The sequence below is a fragment of the Malurus melanocephalus genome, unplaced genomic scaffold (genome assembly GCF_030028575.1).
Source record: "Malurus melanocephalus ecotype Western Australia unplaced genomic scaffold, MMel_1.1 scaffold_18, whole genome shotgun sequence".
NCBI lineage: Eukaryota > Metazoa > Chordata > Aves > Passeriformes > Maluridae > Malurus > Malurus melanocephalus.
Genome location: NW_026623250.1, coordinates 2179297 through 2198825, shown reverse-complemented (window position 1 = coordinate 2198825; position 19529 = coordinate 2179297). Strand labels below are relative to the sequence as shown.

At 41.2% G+C, this 19529-nt stretch overlaps 1 protein-coding gene across 1 annotated transcript in view; it reads right to left on the bottom strand.

The window, feature by feature from the left end:
- The window catches only part of ERCC8 (ERCC excision repair 8, CSA ubiquitin ligase complex subunit), a 72126-nt gene that overhangs the window by 366 nt on the left and 52231 nt on the right, over positions 1-19529 (bottom strand). The gene's annotated exons all lie outside the window — the stretch shown is intronic.

The window sequence follows — 19529 nt, the reverse complement described above, 5'->3', positions numbered from 1 at the left end:
GTAAATATGAATAAACAACAGATCCTTCAATTAATTTTTATCACCATCTCCACCTTAAGTCCAAGCCACTGAYATGTGACAAAGTTCAGCTTTGCAACATTTATTATTGAAAAGAAAAAATTAACTAAGAAGTATTTCTAAGGTATGTGGGGAGGAGAAAATGTACCAATATGTCAGCATACTCCTTTTAAATACAATAATTAGCTGTGTTATAATTAGATGCAAATCCCACTCTGATGAATCAACTGTTTCCATACCAGGATCGTGGAATGTSACAGCAACCATGGTAATACCATTAACCCCTAAAAATTATCCAGCCCATCACTTTGCATGCAGTACCTCCTACTTAAGTAAAACTTACAAAGTATGCTTATATGAATACTGATTTTTGCTCCACAATCAAGCACTCATCAGCCCTTCCCTTGCCTCACTCCACCTAGAAAACACATTTTAAATATCTCAGCACATTTGATGGTTTCTGTCCCATTCCCACTCAGTATCCCACTTTACCATATGAATTCTCTCAATACCCCTGTGCAATCTTCACACTGTATTCACCTTTATTAGAAGTATTTATTTGTTATTTCAAGCAGCAGCACACCTTGATAAACAGCTCTCTTCCTCTGGCAACCTTTTGGCATGTCCTCCAAGCTAAGCCAGCTGCAGGTTTCCAGAACCAGTTCTTCCCTCAAAATGGTAATGCATTTCTCTCCTCAGATCCCCCCACTATCATCTTCTCATTGGTCTTCAGCTTAACAGCCCATAAAACCAATTTCACCCTTGTTTCCTCTTCCGCAATACATCCTGCTGACTGCCATTTCACAGGAGTTTTTAGGCACTACACCCACTCTACACTGCAGGATGCAAGACAAACAAACCTGCCTTCATTAGAGTTCATATGATCTACCTCATCCCCATTCTGATTTCGTTACCCACTTGTTTTCCTGGTTGCACTTCTGTCCTGCGTCTCTGAATATCTGAAGCCACCATCGATTTCACATTTGGAAAATACTCCTTCCATAGTCTCTTCTAAGTTCACATTTTCAAAAAATACTGTCCTCTAGCATCAGCATTTCCCAACTCAACATCACTGCCTTCAGGCTGACCATTTTCACACATCCTGTATTCATATTACAATGTTTGCTTCAACACTCTATACTGATAAAGGTGCTGACAAAATGAGAAGCATCCCCTTTCTTTACTGATGGAAACCCGAGGAGCCCTCTTGCTTTTGACACTAGCAATCACATGAGAGGAAGAATTTTATGGTTAGAGGCAAATTATAAATATTGTTGTCATCTTACTCCATAAGCTAACAATGGATGATCTCAAACACACGTAAATTCAACCCTGTCTTGAACACCAGGTACTTCAGGGTGCTCAACTGTGACAGCCAAGCAATTCAGCCATAACTGGTGCTGGGGAGGAACCATTTGGAAATGTTTACTTTATAAATAACTATTGTATTAAATTGTTAGACTGATTACAATAAATTATGCTTTTAATCCAGTATTATTTCAGTTTCAGACACATAAGAACAGTCTGTCAAGAGAAAAGGTATGGCAAACAAAGTACTTCATGCAGTGGTTAAAATAGAATTCTACCAAAGCCCACAGACACTTTGTGTACAGTATGGCTCAATTTTTCAACAAATATATTCACTGAATACAAATAATCACATTATATTTTAACTGGTTCTTTGATAAGAAAAGTAGTTTACTGATTTCACTGCCACCGTTACTGATTTCTCAGCCTYAGGTTACTGGAACTCAGACTGGCTAGCTCAACATACTGACCAAGACTAAAGTTAAACAAAAAATCTGCTTCAAAACATGTTCTTTAAAATCCAGAATTTTCAGTGTAGGTTCTGGCTCTAAATTAATCACTGTTTAATATGGGTGCATTTGGTTTGCATGCCAAGTTTCGGTAATGGGGGGGAAGGAGGTTTCTTCTSTGAGAAAATGTGAGAAGCTTCCTCGGTGTCCAGCAGAGCCAATTCCTGGTAGCTCCAAAGATGAATGTGTCAATTAGATGTGGCAAAGACTGGGTCAATTAGAAATGGTGGTAACACGTCTGTGATAATGTATGGAAGAAGAAGGGGAAAAAAAACAAAAAAAAAAACCAAAAAAAAAAACCAAAAAAACCCCCCAAAAAACCCCCAAAAAAACCAAAAAACCAAAACAACTTTTGTGCAGTTGTATCTGCAACCAGAGAAGAATGGAGTGAGAACATGTGAGTGGAACAGCTTTGCACACACCCAGGTCAGCACAGAAGGAGGCACAGGMGGTGCTCCAGGCACTGGAGCTGAGGTTCCCCTGCAGCCCCTGGTGCAGCCCATGGTGAGCAGCTGTGCCCCTGAGCCCATGGACATTCCTGGGGATGCAGAGATCCACCTGCAGCTCATGGAGGACCCACACTGGAGCAGGAGGATGCCTGTGAAAGTCCTGTGGAGAGAGAGAAGCCCACACCAGAATAGGCTGGGACTGAAGGWCTGCACGCCATGGAAGAGAGACCCACATTACAGCAGCTCTGGAGAACTGTTGCTTATGGGACAGACTCACTTTGGAGAAGTGCACAGAGAACTGTCTCCCATGGAAAGGACTCCAGGCTGGAGCAGTGGAAGGACTTCTCTCCCTGAGCAGCAGGAACATGTGATGAACTGACCATAGCCCCCACCCCCTGCCTCCTGTGCTGCTAGTGGGGGAGGAGGCAGAGCTGGAAAGGAGGGAAAGGTGGGGGAGAAAATGTTTTAAGTTCTCATTTTACTTCTCATTATCATGGTCTGATTTTATTAGTAATAAATTGAATCAATATCTCTAAATCAAGCCTGTTTTGCCTGTSACAGTATTCGGTAGGTGACCTTTCCCAGTCCTTATCTCAACCCATGACCCCTTTGTTATATTTTCTCTTCCTCATCCAGCTGCAGCAGGGAATGAGTGAGAGGCTTTGGTGGGTGTTTGGCACCCAACCAGGGTCAACCCACTACAATGGGCTGGGGAGTGTTGATTGATACACCCTCTCACAGTTTTCATCCAAMAACTGCAACCTCACAAATTCTTTACATTTGCTCACTTCACTTCTCAACTTCACTTTAATTTTTGCATTAGAAGTCAGACAAACCTGCTATCATTCTTTAAATAGCARCTCTTATACCTGCTAGGCATTGAGGCCAAAAGCACGCTTTTTTCTGGAGAAAGAAAATAGATTTCTTCTGCTTGTAGTAGAAAGAAAGGCAGCCGATGAAAAAAGTGAAATCTGGCCCCTGCCATACTGATTGTGTGAGGGATTTGTTCCACCTCTCCTGACCCCAGCACTTACAGCTCCTCTCCATTTAAAACATTCCACAAAAGTTAAGACAGCAGAGATTCTTCAAGATTTCTGTTCAGTCAAGCAAGATGTAACTCCTCTGCCATTACCAAACTTATTCTGAAAGTTGCTGGAGTTCAGTAACTACCCTTGAGAGAAAGCAGCCAGAGCCTCACCACACAATAGTGACTGATCAATTAATCTGAATCTAAAAGTAAGCAAAATACAATAAGTTAAACCCAATTATTTTAAGAGTTAGAAGTAATGTCTGCAAGAAAGACAGTGCTGTTCAGAACATTCCTATGGTTAGAAGATTTATTAAGACCAACGTTCATATATAACATCACTATTTCACTTTAATGTCCTTTACAATCTATTTATTTCTTAACTAGCTACACAGTCTTGCTTCATAAATCCATTTCCGTTAAAGATAGCTTACATTAAGGTTAGGTTTACAAGATAATGTTTTTGTTAACTACCTATAAAAGTAAGGTTAATGGCAGCATGGAAGACACTTGGTCTTACCTTGTTACACTTAGTTCAGACACATATTCTTATGCACTGGAAAATAATGTGATCAAGACCTGGTTTTTTTTAATAGAATAAAAAAAAAGAAAAAGAAGACCACATACCCACACACAAGATAAACAACTAGTTCACGCTTCATCAAGGAAAACAAACCATTTTTGAAAGACTGTTTTTTAATAGTACAACTGTGTTGTTAAGAAGTAACCTGATAATGCTTTGGCCATAGTGMAATCTTCCAAAACATTTGGCAGCTTTATAGGCTACAGAATTTATCTTCTAAATGTGAGGCTGGAAAGAGTTCACCTGAAGGGACAAAGACTTGRGGCCAGAGGTGGCCATTTGTTGCACAATTATAGTTCTTCATATTATAACTCATTTATAGTACTCATTCATGCCTGTTAAGCATTTGTGTAGCCTTAGTTCAGTCAGGAAAACATATTAGTACATCAACACTTCTATTTACAATTTCCACCCTTTTGTTCAGATYAAGATTTTAAAAGGCCATTAAAAGACACAATAGATTGTCTAGTTTGTAGCAAACTCCCCCAAAATTAGGTAACACTAGGAGACTCATTTTCAGAATTAGGTTATTTTAAATTATATATTGCAAACCATTTACATAAACTCTAAAATGCAGTCATATTAATCGTCTGCCCAGCTTAAAAATTTCTAAATAACAGAGGCAGTTCTCTTACGCACATGCATTTGGAAACCAAGCGCCAAAATCACCACAAACACATATGCAAGACATTCAGCTCTTCAAAAGAAATAAGCACTACTGTTTTTTTGYCAGTGAAGATAATACTGCACACCTAGGATCAAGTCAGTGTACTACCATAATTTCTGAGGACATCCTTACACAACTGTCTCTCCACCATAATAAAATAAGAGGTGTAAGTGAGGCAAAGGAGGAAAAGGGCTAGGTTAAAGAGCAAAGTAATTTGCTGTCCTCTGGTTCCCTGCAGCTCAGCAGACAGCTGGAAGAGCCCGCTACTGGCAGCTGAGTTAAGGCACACGGCTTGGTAGAACCAGTTCCAAGTTGGACCATTACCTTTACTAAAGAGGCAAGGGCAGATAAGATTGTTTACACCAACCAAGAATGCCCCAAATACTACAGCAAACCATAYGGGAATGTCTGATGATGACAAGTGGTCAGGAAACAAGTTGTTGGAAGTACTCAAGTTCACTTAGCTCACAAAACTATTAGTGATTTTTGAAATGGGAATTACTGGTATGCCTCAAACATTCCTAATTTTTAAATGAGAACAAGAAATTTTTCACATTCCTTTGCTTAACCCACATGAAAGATATTTGCCATTCTTTAGCTTATTTATTCCCCCTACATAATTTTTAAATAATAAAACAGATAGCAAGATTTGCTTTTAAATAGTAATTTTACAATTGCTTTGTGTTAATGCCTACTAAACAAAACAAGCACACAAAAGAACTTTACAAAAAACAAACAGAAAGAAACAATCTAATGTAAGCTCTGTCACTCCGAAGAACAATTCAGTGTGAATTTAAAACATTTAACACTAAAAAATTASATTAGAGAACAAAGCTAATTATTAAAAAGACAGGCAAGATACTTTTACAGGGATCCTTTAGAAAATGTCTGGAGATTATGACAATCCAGTGCAGACTTCAGTGGTATGATTTCCACCCAGGATGGGTCCCAAAAGCAAAGGTTCTGGAGTATCACACCTGGCCTGATAAGACAGTGATGATAGGAGGATCCTCCACCCTGCAGACCCCACTGGAAGAGGGGGAGAGCCTACAGAAAGCATTGACCCATGCAGGTCTGATTTCAAAATTATACCTTAAGAAATGCCAGTAAAACTGGCTTAGATATTCAGGCACCATTATGAAACATTCATGTTTCAGAATCACTTTGTATACTGTTGTTAATTCTGCTTTTGAAGTTCAGAAGATAATTAAGTTAGGACGTTTCACAGATGGTATCTTAAGCTTTACCTGGGAAATACCAGCTCTGCCCTTCCTATTTCCCAAGGCTGTGTGTTACATAATTGCAGTTATTTTAACTACATTACTCCCTTATGCTACATAGCAAGCAACTACAAACTGCCTATTATATGACATGGATTACTCACCCATATTCTGCAACCAAGTTTTAAACTTTAGCTGGGTGTCACCTATTATGGATTTTGCTGAGAAAAGTTTCTGTCACCTTTTCCATTCTTCATGCCTTATCTCAACCCTCCAGCCCAGTTTTTGAAAGGTTCATCTCACATGCAAGTTTGCTACATTCTGCTTAGATGTTTTTGTTTTTTTTTTTTTCCTTTTTGATAATATTGCTTATAAACACTGCCCCTGCCAGATGACAGTGGACATCCTAAAGACAGATGACTGAGGCTTAGAAACTTTATTAGAACATCTACTTATAAAATTCCTCATTGGAACTATTCAATAAGAGATGTAATGTTAAGTTTTTGTAGCTGCCCTTAYTGGGTTTTTCACGTAGCATGTGTTTATTTATTCCTTTGCTCTGTAAACTATGATCAAATCTGTCATTTATCTACATGATTAAAGTACTCTAAGTAACAGAACTAGCAAAACCAGGTTTAATTTGAACCACACTTCAGACTGATTTTTTTGTCCATCTAAGGGATTTCCTACTCTGCTGCTGTGTGAAATAAAGAGCGATTTGTATTTCCTTCCACACATTTTTCTAAATTGTTAAAAGAACAGATACTGAGGACTCCACAGCAAAGCTGAACACTATCAACAGAGGACTCCACAGCAAAGCTGAACACTATCAACAGGCACAGAAAAATTCCCTTCCTATGGGAATTATTTCAGGAGTACAGCCCTGTTTTGTACCCATCTCCCAGCCAAAATTGCATGGATCCAGTCTCCTGGATCCCGTACACAGAATCAATCACCACTGTCTGAATGAGGAAGGCTTTGTGTGCAGTCCAGTCCCATAGCACCAGCTCCAGACAGCAGCAGGATAAGCCACAGCAGCTCATCAACCCAAATGAAAGCCTAGGTTTTGAGAAAGGGAAAAATAATTATTTCTCAGTCAACTCAAACTTGAAAGGCCGAACAGGCTTGTGCAAAGCAAACATTAAGACTCACAAGCTGCAATGCCACAGGAAGGGAGAAGAGTGGGAATAACAGCCCTGTCACAGATCCCTTTAAGCCAATATTGAAATCATGTAGGGAGGACACCTCACCTCATCATCCAGTCCTGCCTACTCACAGACAGCCCTGTACCTGAACAAGTCGTCGCTCTGTCCACCATAAACCACAAGGGACAGTTTACAAGATGAGAAATGAAGCCACAAAAATTACATTGTGCTACAGTAAGGCAGGAAAAGACCTGTCATCACCAGTATCTTAAATATATCACCTAAGGTTGCAGGGATGCAGATGAAGTGATCCTAGGGACTAATTTCCTACATCACACAGAAACACTTATCAAGTCTAAATAGTCTCCCTGAAAAGGTTCTCAGTTTCACTTACGGAGTGAGCACCATGGACATCATGGACATCAGTGTATCTTCAACTGTTTTCTCTTTCCGTACTTACAGTGTTTTAGGGAAAAGCAAAAACATAAGCAGGGGAAACGTTCCTAGGATTTTAACTTGTTATCAGTGCTCCCCTGTCTTCACTGAAAGCTCTTTATTGAGCATTTGAATGTCAGCCATCCTAGAGCTAACTAGTCCTACCCCCTACTCCTCTGCTGCAGTAGAACAGGAGCTCTTCTCATTGGTGCCCCAGTGCACAAATCACACGTGGCTCCTTTAGGTTCGATTCCAGCTCACTCACACCAGYTCACAAAGTCACCTAGACCTGCCTACACGCTGCATCCAGTAGCACATATAGCTTGATAACTTTCACTTAGAAGTCAAAATAAGGGTGTTAATGCAACCTCACTTCTATTAGATAATGGTATATCATTACCTTTATCAAAGGCCTTTGGTAAAGCATTGATTTAGTAATTGGGCCATATCTGACCCAGGTTAATATCCTCCTTCCCCAAAGGATTTCCACTCTCATTTTTCCTCCGTACCCTATGATGCAACTAGAAAATTTTCTGCAGCATTTCAGATTTTCTTTGAAGACCAGATCAACAATTTGGGCCACTTTAAACAGACATTCACAAAACAAGGACTAGGGACTAGAAAGCAGTAACATGTATTTTCTGCCATGTTGCACAATCACACTACCTCACACCCCCTGTGCTCCCCGCTCATTCATCAACAAGCCAACATCTTCATAATACACAGAGCTTTCGCCCATTCTGTTTGTTTTTCTTCTACAAACAGCTATGGTAGAGACAGTTTTGATAAGGATATGTAAGAATTATTTACAGCTGTGGTGTTTCTAAAGTGCATACACATCATCAGTAACCAAGCAAAACAGAATTTAGAGCTCTGTATTGAACTAGAGGGGTAAGGACTGCTATTTACCAGCACTGCAAAGATAACACAGGGCTTTTAAGCTGTTGAGGAAGCACATTAGTTCCAACACTCCATTTATAGGTAAGCTCTAAAAAGAGAGAGGGAGTGCAAGTGCCCACTAAATACTTTGAATGAAAGGGGTCAAAGATGTCWGATGTCTGAGACTGGCCCCTTGCTTTCGCAGCAAGCTGAGTCACTGAGTTGGCTCCACCATATCATCTATCCTAATTTACAGTTAAGAGTTAATGCATATGAGTTAACTGAATATGAGACTCTCATMTATCGAATTAATCACGCTAGAAGCAGTTTGCTGCCACGGACTTGGTTTGTCTTTATCCACCTCTTAATAACAACACAAAGTGTCATTAAATAGTCACAGTGGGGATCACTCCATGGAAGCTAAACAGAAATTTGGAGCTAAGCTTCAGCTTCCAGAGAAGACTCCTTAAAATAAAGGGGAGCAGAAGTTGTCACATAGGTAGCATCTTGATAACCTAGACAATATCAATGGAAATAAAGCAGACAAGTCTTTTTATTTCCAAAGACTTGCCATAAACAAGTATTCAATGGCAATGTACCAGTTGCTATTCAACACTAGAAAAAAATTCATACAAAAATGAGACCATAATCTTCACCTGTGGTAGGCAAAGACARGTACGTGGGATGGTCTTTGTAACAGGAAAACATATCAGACAGGAGTCTCATAGGAAGAGATGGAAAAAAAATGTAAACCATTACATTAAGAACACAATATTCACCTGAAGAAAGAAGAGGTAAGCAAGTGTAAAATATTCGTAATTATCAAAGGAAGAGGTGTTTTTCCACAGTTACATCTTGTGAATAGCATAAAATCAGCTCTTGTCACTGTAGTTGCCATGGCAAAACAACATTGCAAAATCAATACCATTTTATGGAATTTTTATTGTGCCAGCTCTAACCTTATTGGGTTCAGAATATTAGTAAGTAGTAGCACTGATAACACCCGTGCAAAGTTGCAACATACTATTTTGTTCACACTTTAATGCAGCAATTTACAATAGTTGAATTGCTCCCACACCACTCTGTCATGCTGACGTGAGCTAATTTGCTTCACCATTGTTTCCCACTGCCTTGTTGCTCAACCTACCCACCCTCTGGGTCCTGGGCCGATATCCTAGGCAGCAAAATAATGCATTCCTTCTGCTCTGATTTTGCTTGCATTGCAGTAGGCAGGCATAAATTTTAAAGGCAGCTGACCTAGAACTGACACCCTCCCCTCCCTCCCCCTGTTTTTAAGCTAGCATACAGCATGGTGGACATGCTGCTGAGCATTGTAAACACCAGCAACTGCACCCTCCCTGGGAGGCTCTTCCAAGAGAGAGCAGGAACCAGCTGTGCTGGCACCTTTGGCAGTGACCCGCACAGTGCAATGTCAACTTTGGRAAGTGTGACATGGCCAGCAGCTGCACAGCGACATGCGATGGCAGCACTTCAGGGTGACGAAAGTCACTTTAAAGGAAATGGGCCAAGGTTTTTAAACTAAAAAGCTTCATAATACTCCTTCTACCCAAGGAAGCATGCTGACAGTATYATTAACAAAGCTGCTTCTCCCATGTCCAGTCCTGGCACGCATACTCTTTGGAGCACTCCAGGAAGCAACTGCACTGTCACATCCTAAATCTTTCCAGTCCAGAGCTAATAATTTATACAGCTGGAAGTTACAAATCACTGAGAGATATGCAGGGAGGTATACAGGATTTAGGTTGTTGTTTAAATTAATATTCTTTAACATGATGAAAGGTCTGGTTAATCACTGTGAAACACACTCAGAAGTATTTATATCAGGCAACCCATGAAAGCACATTATACCATTGTTTGGAGACTCGGGCCTTTCAGTCAGAACAGCTGAGCAGAGCAGTAAAGTCATTAATATACTTCTAATTTCTCCTGATACTCCATTTCGTATTTCTGCATGCTAAAGAAGATCTCCACTTATTTAAAAAAAAAAAAAAAAAAAAAAAAAAAAAAAAAAAAAAAAAAACCAAAAAAAAAAAACCAAAGTAATTCGTTTACACTTGACCAAAGTTATTGTGGAAGTGAAACACAGTTTCTCAAATGGAGTTGAGGTAGAAAAGCCAGATATTTCCCCAGCATCTGTTGTACTCTGTTCTCAATGGAGGAATCACAAAGGGGTGCAGGATGGACAGCAAAAAGGCATCTGAAATTYAGGGACAGCTGGATGAAGTGACCCTGCAGGCTCATCATGAACTCAAAACCACTTGTGAAGTCAAAGCCACCTGCAYTGTGCTTATATTTGAATCCAGAGATGAACACATGAGATTAGTACATTATAAACCCCTACTTGATTCTGTCTGAAATTTGAGTAAGTTTTTCRTACTACTCAAGCCATCTTGCATGTTCCTTACACCTCTTGTGTGATAACTTTCCGCAGCACCTTTTCCTTCTGAGCTGATTCATCTGCTGGAGGCTGATCCAGTTTGACAGCTTGGGCTGTTCACATGGGGTGAACACGAGAATGGGAGCACCTTTGCTTTGATACAGTGCTAGTGGCAGTTCCAAAAATACTCTTTTCCACTTGCTATGCAGATACCCTCCTAAGAACTGTGGAAGTGCCGGACTTTCAAAGGGTTCTTGCAACACACTTGGAGGTCAGAATTCCATGAACAGCATGGAATAAGAATATCCATCATTGCCTAAAAGCACTAGGGTGAGGAAACACCCAGACATGGTGACCCAGAGCAGTCAAAGGCCTGTGGACACTAAAGAAAAAGGTTACGTGGGCAACACAGCATTGTATGGGCTGTATTCAGAAGACAGCCTAACCTCATCAGCTTGCCTGACAACAAAACTATCCACCACCTAAAAACATTAACTGRCTTGATCAGCAAAAGCGTCTCATAAGATTTGTTTAAACCAGATCTTGTAATGAAAACCCAACTTTAASAATATATCAGTTCTTCATTCACATTCCAATAAATCAGTGTGTGGAAGTTTGCAGAACAAAATGCAGAATAGAGGCTGATATTATGGGCAAAGATACATTAATGAAAATAAACAGCTGTAAAGGCATACTTTTGCTCCAGATCTAGGTATCTAGACCTTAGTTCCTTTGCTAATAAGGATTTCTAAAAGTCTTCATTATTTTACACTTTCTGGAAGCTCCTGAACAGCATAAAAAGCAGCACTATGCAGGCTGTGAGTTTGCAACAGCAGAGCTTTTTTAAATCAGCATAGAGCACCAAAAGGTAACTTCATAGAAAAGCAGAATCAAACTACACATTCATGCACCAGTTTAGTCCCAGGTATGACAWAAGGATTTTTCACCTTCTATCAATATCTTCCAGTACCACAGTAGAATGTAGTTTTTACCATCTTTCCAAGCATTCAGAGACCACCCAGAACCACAAGACATCTTTGCAGTTTAAAAYACAACAGTTCATCCAGACAGCATGTAGGGATGAACCAGCTACGTCTGGCCAMGTTGACTGCACTTTTTTTTTTCCGTTTTTCGATCCTGAAAGATTGCCAAATATAAATAGCTTGAAAAAAAAAAATTCCATCAACAAAGTGCATTAGGCAATGGACATGAAACATCAGAATAACGCAGGAGACAATAATACTTCCAACAAAGAAGCTTGGCAAGCAGCAGAGTACTCAGCCTAATACCAATGTTCCTTTAAAATACCAGTGTACTAGAAACAGACAAGTGTCTAATAGTCTACTCAGCAGGCAACAGCAGTAAAACAGAAGAAAACTGTCTCCAATACAAAAGAAAATTAGATTTATGTATAGCTATGCATTTAGGTTATAAAAAAAAATTTAAAAAAAAAAAAAAAAAAAAAAAAAAGCCTCAGGCAGCATTTTTGACATATAGATTTCAGTGCTTTGCAGAAGAGGTCAGTGTGTTTGGTTCACTCTTTGTATGGTGTTCTCAGTACCCAGAGAAAAGGGGGTTTGTCTTCTACCAGTTAATACAGCAAAGCTGTAAGCAAAACCAAAATGTTATGTGCCAGTTCAATATTCCAGTTAATATGAGAAACTAGCAGGCCACACCCCCCTTTCTCCACGAAAAGCAACACCACAGCCCGCACAGTGAAAACATTTCCAAGCACAGTGGTTTGCTTCTACTCTTCTTCTGTTTCCCTTCAGGACGACTCAATTGCTCATAATTAAACMAAATAATTTGCTTTCACTCACATTCCTTGTCTTATACATACATTATTCAGGTGCAGGTTCATCCAGCTGACCGTATCCRAAAAGCATGATGCTATCCCACTGACTGGAAAGGAAGACTGGATCTCTTCCCACCACAGTCATCTCAGAGAATGAGCCAAGGTCACGCAATTTCATGGTCTGTAAAAGTGACTCCCTCACTTATCACAGAAGTCTTTTTTGAGTCAATCAAGTTTTGTCTGATGCTTCAGCATCTTGGATGAAAGCAACTGATGAAATATTGCACTTTATAACAATATGTGTAAAGTGTCTACAGGATAAAAGCAAGAACACCAGATTGCACAATTTCCACACCTCCAGAGGCAATTTTCCATTCCATACTTTTAAATGTAGTTCAAATGGGGTATATACCACATTCAGTTTTAAAATAAAGTAGCAATCTCATTTCAAAAGACTGGGGGAAACTCCAGTGCAAACCAGAACTTGGCATGGTCCAGTTCATGTTCACAAGCCTTTTCTCCACAACTTTCTGATACATTTCCGTAATTGATCAAATGGATCACTTCAGTTTATGAAAAGCGGTTTCAGGATAATCTGAAATTCAGATGGAGAATATTTCACCCCATAAGATTTCAAGCAGTCATTAAAGGACTTGTTAAAGAGAGGCACAGAGAGCTCTAACAGCACCTGTATTTCACATTCCCTCCACCCTTCTCCAAAATCTGCCATGTTCCTAGTTAGACATTAAACTGAGAGAACCTCCTGAACATTAGAGCTAGGAGGCTGTTTACAGCCTTGTCCTTCAGTTTTGTACCTTTCTCATGTAAAAACGAAGTCAAGCAAATTCTGTAACAACCTGACTAGTTACAGAACAACAGGTGCTACAGAAACAATGTTGTCAGCACAACAGTAATAATGTGAGTGATCGTAGCAAGGCTTTGGAGAGGTGCACCTCACAACTGGTTTTATGAAAGATTTAATTTCAAAGTTGACAGTGAACACTTGAGGTTACTCCATTTGCCTCTTGGCTTTTGGAGACAGTATATTCTACAATTTTCATTCACAAGAGACAAAGGTGGACAGGACTTCCAAAGTGCATTACAACAATTTCATCAAGCTTATCAGACCCTTTCAGTTAAACACTAACAAGTGAATTTTTTACTTCAGCACTGAGCAAACAGACCACAACTCTGACTACAAAGGTGATAAAGAATATATTTAATCCTGATTTTTCCAACTGCACATCTAAACAAAAAACAAAACAAAAAAAAAAAAAAAAAAAAAAAAAAAAAAAAAAACCCACAAAAAAAAAAAGAGATTGTTGTGGATATTAAGAATGCAAATACTATAAAATATAATATTCATTCACCATATACCTAAATCTAAGTAATTGTCACCTGTACAAAAAGAAACATTGCCAGCTACTACTTCTCTGAACTGACTACAGACATTTCCATGTGCCCATCCCCATCTATTCATAATGCCACATGGCAAACAAATACTGCAGTATTTACTTAACAGAATAAATGAGCCCATCTGACCAACAACCCTGATAATCTTAATGCATCAGCCAATACCTTTTTGTGAAAAACAATACAAAAAAATTTTGCACTTCACTTCTTAATAGATCAGGTGAAAATAAATTAGGAAAAAAATCTTCTTGCCACCTCAACTAACTTTCCTGAAAGAAAGAGCACAGAACCCATGTGAACCATTGCTACACTCTAAAAAGCATACAGAGAACCACTGAATCAGGTTTTTGTGATTTTGCTTTAAGTCGTTTCAGAACTGATGATACAATGCAAATTATTTCCAAATCAACAAACTGATCTTTGTGAGTCAGACTCCAGCAAGAGTCGTCCCCTTCTTTTGTTAGAAAACAAAGAATAAAAGGAATAGAGTAAGCTATATTTTTATCTCAGGCATATGCACAAACCCCGAGTGCAGTCACTGGGATAGGAGCACTCCCTTGAATTCCAGCCCATGAGATGCCTGATGAAACTTAGCAGCTTTTTGCACAGTACATACTTTGTACAGGTTTTCGCAGTGCACTGGGCAAAGTTATGCCCATATTCACATGCATTCAGAGAGGCATTGCTTTAAAAAAATAAAAAAAAAAAGACTTTGAATAGAGGCTCCAGGCACAGGGCCCAATGTGCAAGGCCCATATCAATATAAAACATAATCCAAACTACAAAGAATTCACAATACAATTAAACACAGSCAGGCAGCATGTAGGAATCCATAAATCTGCTACAAGCAGCTTCTCTCTTGAGCACAGCCTCCTCAAGCAGAGCAAGTCTGGCTGTTTACAGGGTAAGTTTGCAATTATAAGAGCACTTTTAATAGTAGCAATGTCATTTTAATCAACCTCTCTCCCCATTACTCATACCTGCTCCTATGTCACCCTTGACTTCTGCTGGAACAACCATTTTTCTGGCTGCATAATAAAATAGGTTGGGAAATAGACTCAGGRAGAGAGAGATAGCCTCACAAAAAGTGTATTTTTTAACCCAGACCAGATCCTCAGTGCTTCCACCAAGAAGTATGTCAGTACAAAAGAAAAGTGACACAAAAAGCACATGCAAAGGAAAGCATGCGGAATAATAGGAATGTTAGTGAAACTACAGCATCAGCCAAAGTAGGTGTCACAAGTGGAGTGGAGATAAGGGCTGGTGTTTGCTGTTGTACCCTGGCACAGTTAAAGGGGCAATCTGAATACCATTCCTCCGAGCAAACAAGGTGATTCAGAGAGTTTACTGACACCTGTATTTGTCCTCCTTGTGACATCTGTGCCTCTCTGCAGGTGAATGACAGCTTTTTCTTTGCACTCCATAGGCTTTACAAGTACTTTTTAAGATACTTGTCTGCTACCTCAGGATATTGAAGTTAAATACTGTTGAAATTCAGTTCCTCAGACTCTCATCCAGAACCAAGATAACACTTAGAGACACTTAAATCTGTSCTTCTTTAAGCTATCTTTACTCCATTCACAAATTACTTGCAGGTATTTGCTAGTCAACATCTTCAGTGATAAATTGCTGCGTGTATCCATCATAAACAAGACAGAAAAAAAATAGAAAAGTGCATGCAGAAGGAAAAAAAAAAATATTAATATTGGCAGACATATTGAAAGCATTTTACTTTGTGACCTCAGCAAAAATAGACAAAAAAACCCTATTCAATATTTCCATGTCAATGGTCAGCATTAAACACTGAGACAAAGATAAGTAAAGATAAGAGACACCTGACTTATTTTGCTGCCTCTCATCAGTGTAAATGTATGTATTTAATTTTTAACTTTTTGGATTTCAACTCAGTATCATATACATAGAAAAAGTTCTTATCTGCTATGTGGCAGGTGACCTTGCAAAATTTTGGCAAATTGAACACATGACAACAGTCTAGAGAAACAAAAACTATTGCATGACCCTCTAGCTTTAAAGGTGCCCTCTAAAAGGAACTGTTTTAAAGAATTACAGTCAGGTTTGCAAAATTAACTACTTGTTTTACTAATTCTTTTTCTTTGTTTTAATAATCTCAAATTTTTGAGTGGTAGAAGGTTTCCTTTTCACTTTTTAGCCTGCATTTGCTCTTTACATGCAGCACTGAGCCTGAGCACTGTGTGAGGTCCACGGACAAGTATGTGGGATTTGCTCCCTAGCACTGCACAGAAATGCAGAGCTTCCAATGCAGCTTTCAAGCACAGACCAAACTGCCTTTCAAGTACTCAGAAGGGCCTACCAAAACTGCTGTTTGAAGTTAAAAATCCATAAACTCCAGTAGAGAAAAACATAATCAAGTCTGCCATTTCTTGGGCAACGAGAAACTGATAAAAACACTTCTCCTCTGTGTGCCTCGTGCTGTGATTTCAGGAAARAAAACCAGAGCAGTGAAGAGCTGTCGTGAGGGACAGAGGAATAGTGAGGGCAACAAGTATTTCTTCCTTTCCAGCTATCCAGGCTTTGAGAAGCTGCTTTAAGTTYCAGACATCCATTAGCCCACAGAGAATATGAGTGCTGGGCTATAACATTATTAGTATAAACTCTGCTGTGCCACTGAAGATGACACTACACCATCCATTCCTATTTGCCTCATACTACAGCTCTACTATCCACATTTTGCAAGTYGTCCTTGATCCACTTCAGACAAAACAAAACAGTTTGTCTTAACCCACAACTGATAGCTACACCATCTTATTTCAGCTGGGGCAGACTAGGGAGCTCACAGCAGCCTTCACCAGGAAAATTATGGAGCAGCAGCCTCTGACAGCCATGTTGAGGCAGAGTCATCTTGCAGGGAGAGATGCCACATTGAAGTCTGCCAAGTTAGATCCTGAATATGACAAACATGATTTCACAAGCATCTAATGAAGATTCAGAAAGGGATCTTGGCTCACTCCCAGCTCCTGCCCTTCAACATGGCACAGAGGTGACAGCCCTCCTACTTCCGTCACCCCACATATGCCTGTGCCCATCCCATGCACTGCCTGTACCTCTGCCTCCCTCTGCATCTGCCCACACCTCCAGAAATCTATGTGTTAGGCAACCAGATAGGGGCAGGCCAGAGGGAGAGATAAGACAAGAATTAAACCAGACCTACTGGGCAGAAGTAGGTTCAAGAGGAAGAGCAGAAGTCCACAGTAGGAAAAAAAAAAAAAATATCCCAGTTTATTGCAGCAGAAACAAAGCCAGGAAGGGCACAGTGAGACAAGGGGCGCACACTCGACAAAAGCCATCATGTCAAGGTACATAAAAGTCTCTGATTAGCTCTTTTCCTGGTATGCAACTAGTTGGTTGGTATTTCAAGGTATTTGGTGAGCTTCATAACTAGTTAAAKCCTACTTGGCATTATTACTTGACTAATGCTGTGGCATCTTTCCCTACACATTCCATGAATATTGCTTCCTGTACCGGGACCTGTCCTGCTCTACCAATTAATACTTAATAGGAAGATCCYACTTTATACTGAAATATCATAAAGTTGCATTATTCCCCGCCTTTGCAACAGAGGGGCTTCCTAGCAAGAATTTCACAGAATCATAGAATGGCTGGGATTGGAAGGGACCTTAAAGATCACCCACTTCCAACCCCCTGCCAGGAACAGGGACAACTTTCACTGGACCAGGCTGCTCAGAGCTCAGTCCAACCCAGCCTTGAACACTGTTATGGACAGAGCATCCACAGCTTCTCTGGGCAACAAGTTCCAGTGCCTCACTTTAAGCCTGTGTTTGTTAGGTTTTAAAATCCTAGTCTTTGTACGTTTTGTTCAGGCAAACATGTGAGTGCTAGTGCTCCCATTCCTCACAGAAGTGTTTTTGGGGTATGTCCACACTGCATAATGCCACGCCAATGCACCGCAGTTCTAACTCTACCTGAGGCAGTTCCAAGGCAGCCTGAATGCTTCCTGGGCAGCACCCCAAGTGTTGAGCAGCCGAATAAATCAGGCAGCATGCTGTTCCCAGGCTGCTCCCAGCAACCAGAAAAACTTGTTCAAACTTCTCCCACATGGCAATATCCAGTACAGACCTACACATGGGTCTGGGAAGAACTGAATTACAATGAAGTAAGGAAGAGACTATCCATACATGGCTCTAAGATTTCTGGTTTGTCCAAACAGCTTTAATTAACCTACCTTGATTTCCTAGGGCAAGCAAAAAAAAAAAAAAAACAAAAACCACAACAAAAAACCCACCCAAAAAAACCCCCCAAACCAACAAAAAAACCAGTAAGAGCTGGTTTGCAGCTTTACTATGATGTTTCAAACATCCCACTATTCTGTCTTGGTGACAGCAACACCTAGGACCCAACCAAAGTTTCAATTCAAAACATGTTTGCAAATTAAGTATCCACATACTTTCAGTTCTATAACAATATATATGACATCTACAATTGCAAAGGTCAGGTCTAATAGACTGCTCCAGTGCAGTCCCATCAACTCTCCAGCTGGCACTGACTTGYTTCCTCTTCCTCGGCTGCTGGCCCCCCTGACTATGAGGCCAGTTCTTAAGGATGGACCTGCTACACAGGGCATCAAAGRTGATCTGGCTCCAAAGAGGAGGAACGCAGCAAGCCACACAGCCACCCTTCCACCCTGCCAGACAACCCCTGGCTAGACATCATCCCTCTAGCCCTACATTTTAATATCACCATCATAAGCACATGGACCACACCTCTTCCCTGACGGTTGCCAACTTTCACCCTTGCAGAGAATGAAACCTCCATTTCTTGATCCTGGGACCACTCCTCTCTGGGAGCAAAAGGTGTGGGAGGAAAAAGGCACTTTCAACAATAAGGGAGCGCCATGCACTTGCCACGRCGTGACTTGTTTATCACGACAGGAAGGTTAGTTCAGTGCACGTGAAGCATAGCCAGAGGGCTATGGGAGACAGGCACCGGGAGGTGTGGGGCACAGCCAGAGGGYTTGGAGGAACAAATAGTACGCAGTGCCAGACACAGACAAAGGGTTTAGGGGAACACACACGGAGCGGTGTGGGGCACAGACAGAAAGCAGTAGGGGGCCAGGCACTGCGGTGGTGTTGGAGAAAGAAGCGCCACAGGGCACTGTCTGAGAGTCTGGAGGTATGGCACACGAGGGTGCAGATGGGGAGAGGGACCAGGGACGCAGGTGCAGCCAGACGACGAAGGTGGGGAGGGAAAAAGCTCAGCGCGGCACAGCCGGSAGCTTGTGGAAGACACAAGGGGTACGCGGGCGCAACCGAGGAGTTTGAAAGGAAGGTGGGCAGGAGGCAGCCCGAACCCCATCCCATCCCGCCCAGCCCTGCACGCCCCAGCGCGGGACAGACCCTGCGGAAGAACGCCGAAGGCTCCTCTTCCCAAGATCTCTGCCCCGCGCTCCGGTTTCCCGCTCCCGCCGAATCCAGCGCGGCCGCACCTGTCCCCGCACCGCCGAGCGGCAACTGCGCGGCGGCTCCGCGCGGCTGGAGGGAGGGCGCGGGCGGGGGCGGACCGGACGGGCCCGCTCCGCCCCCCGCACCGCCCGGGACCGCCCCACGCACCGCCCCGCTCCGCCCCGCACCGCCCTGCTCCACCCTCCTCATTTTCCCGCTCCCGCCGAATCCAGCGCGGCCGCACC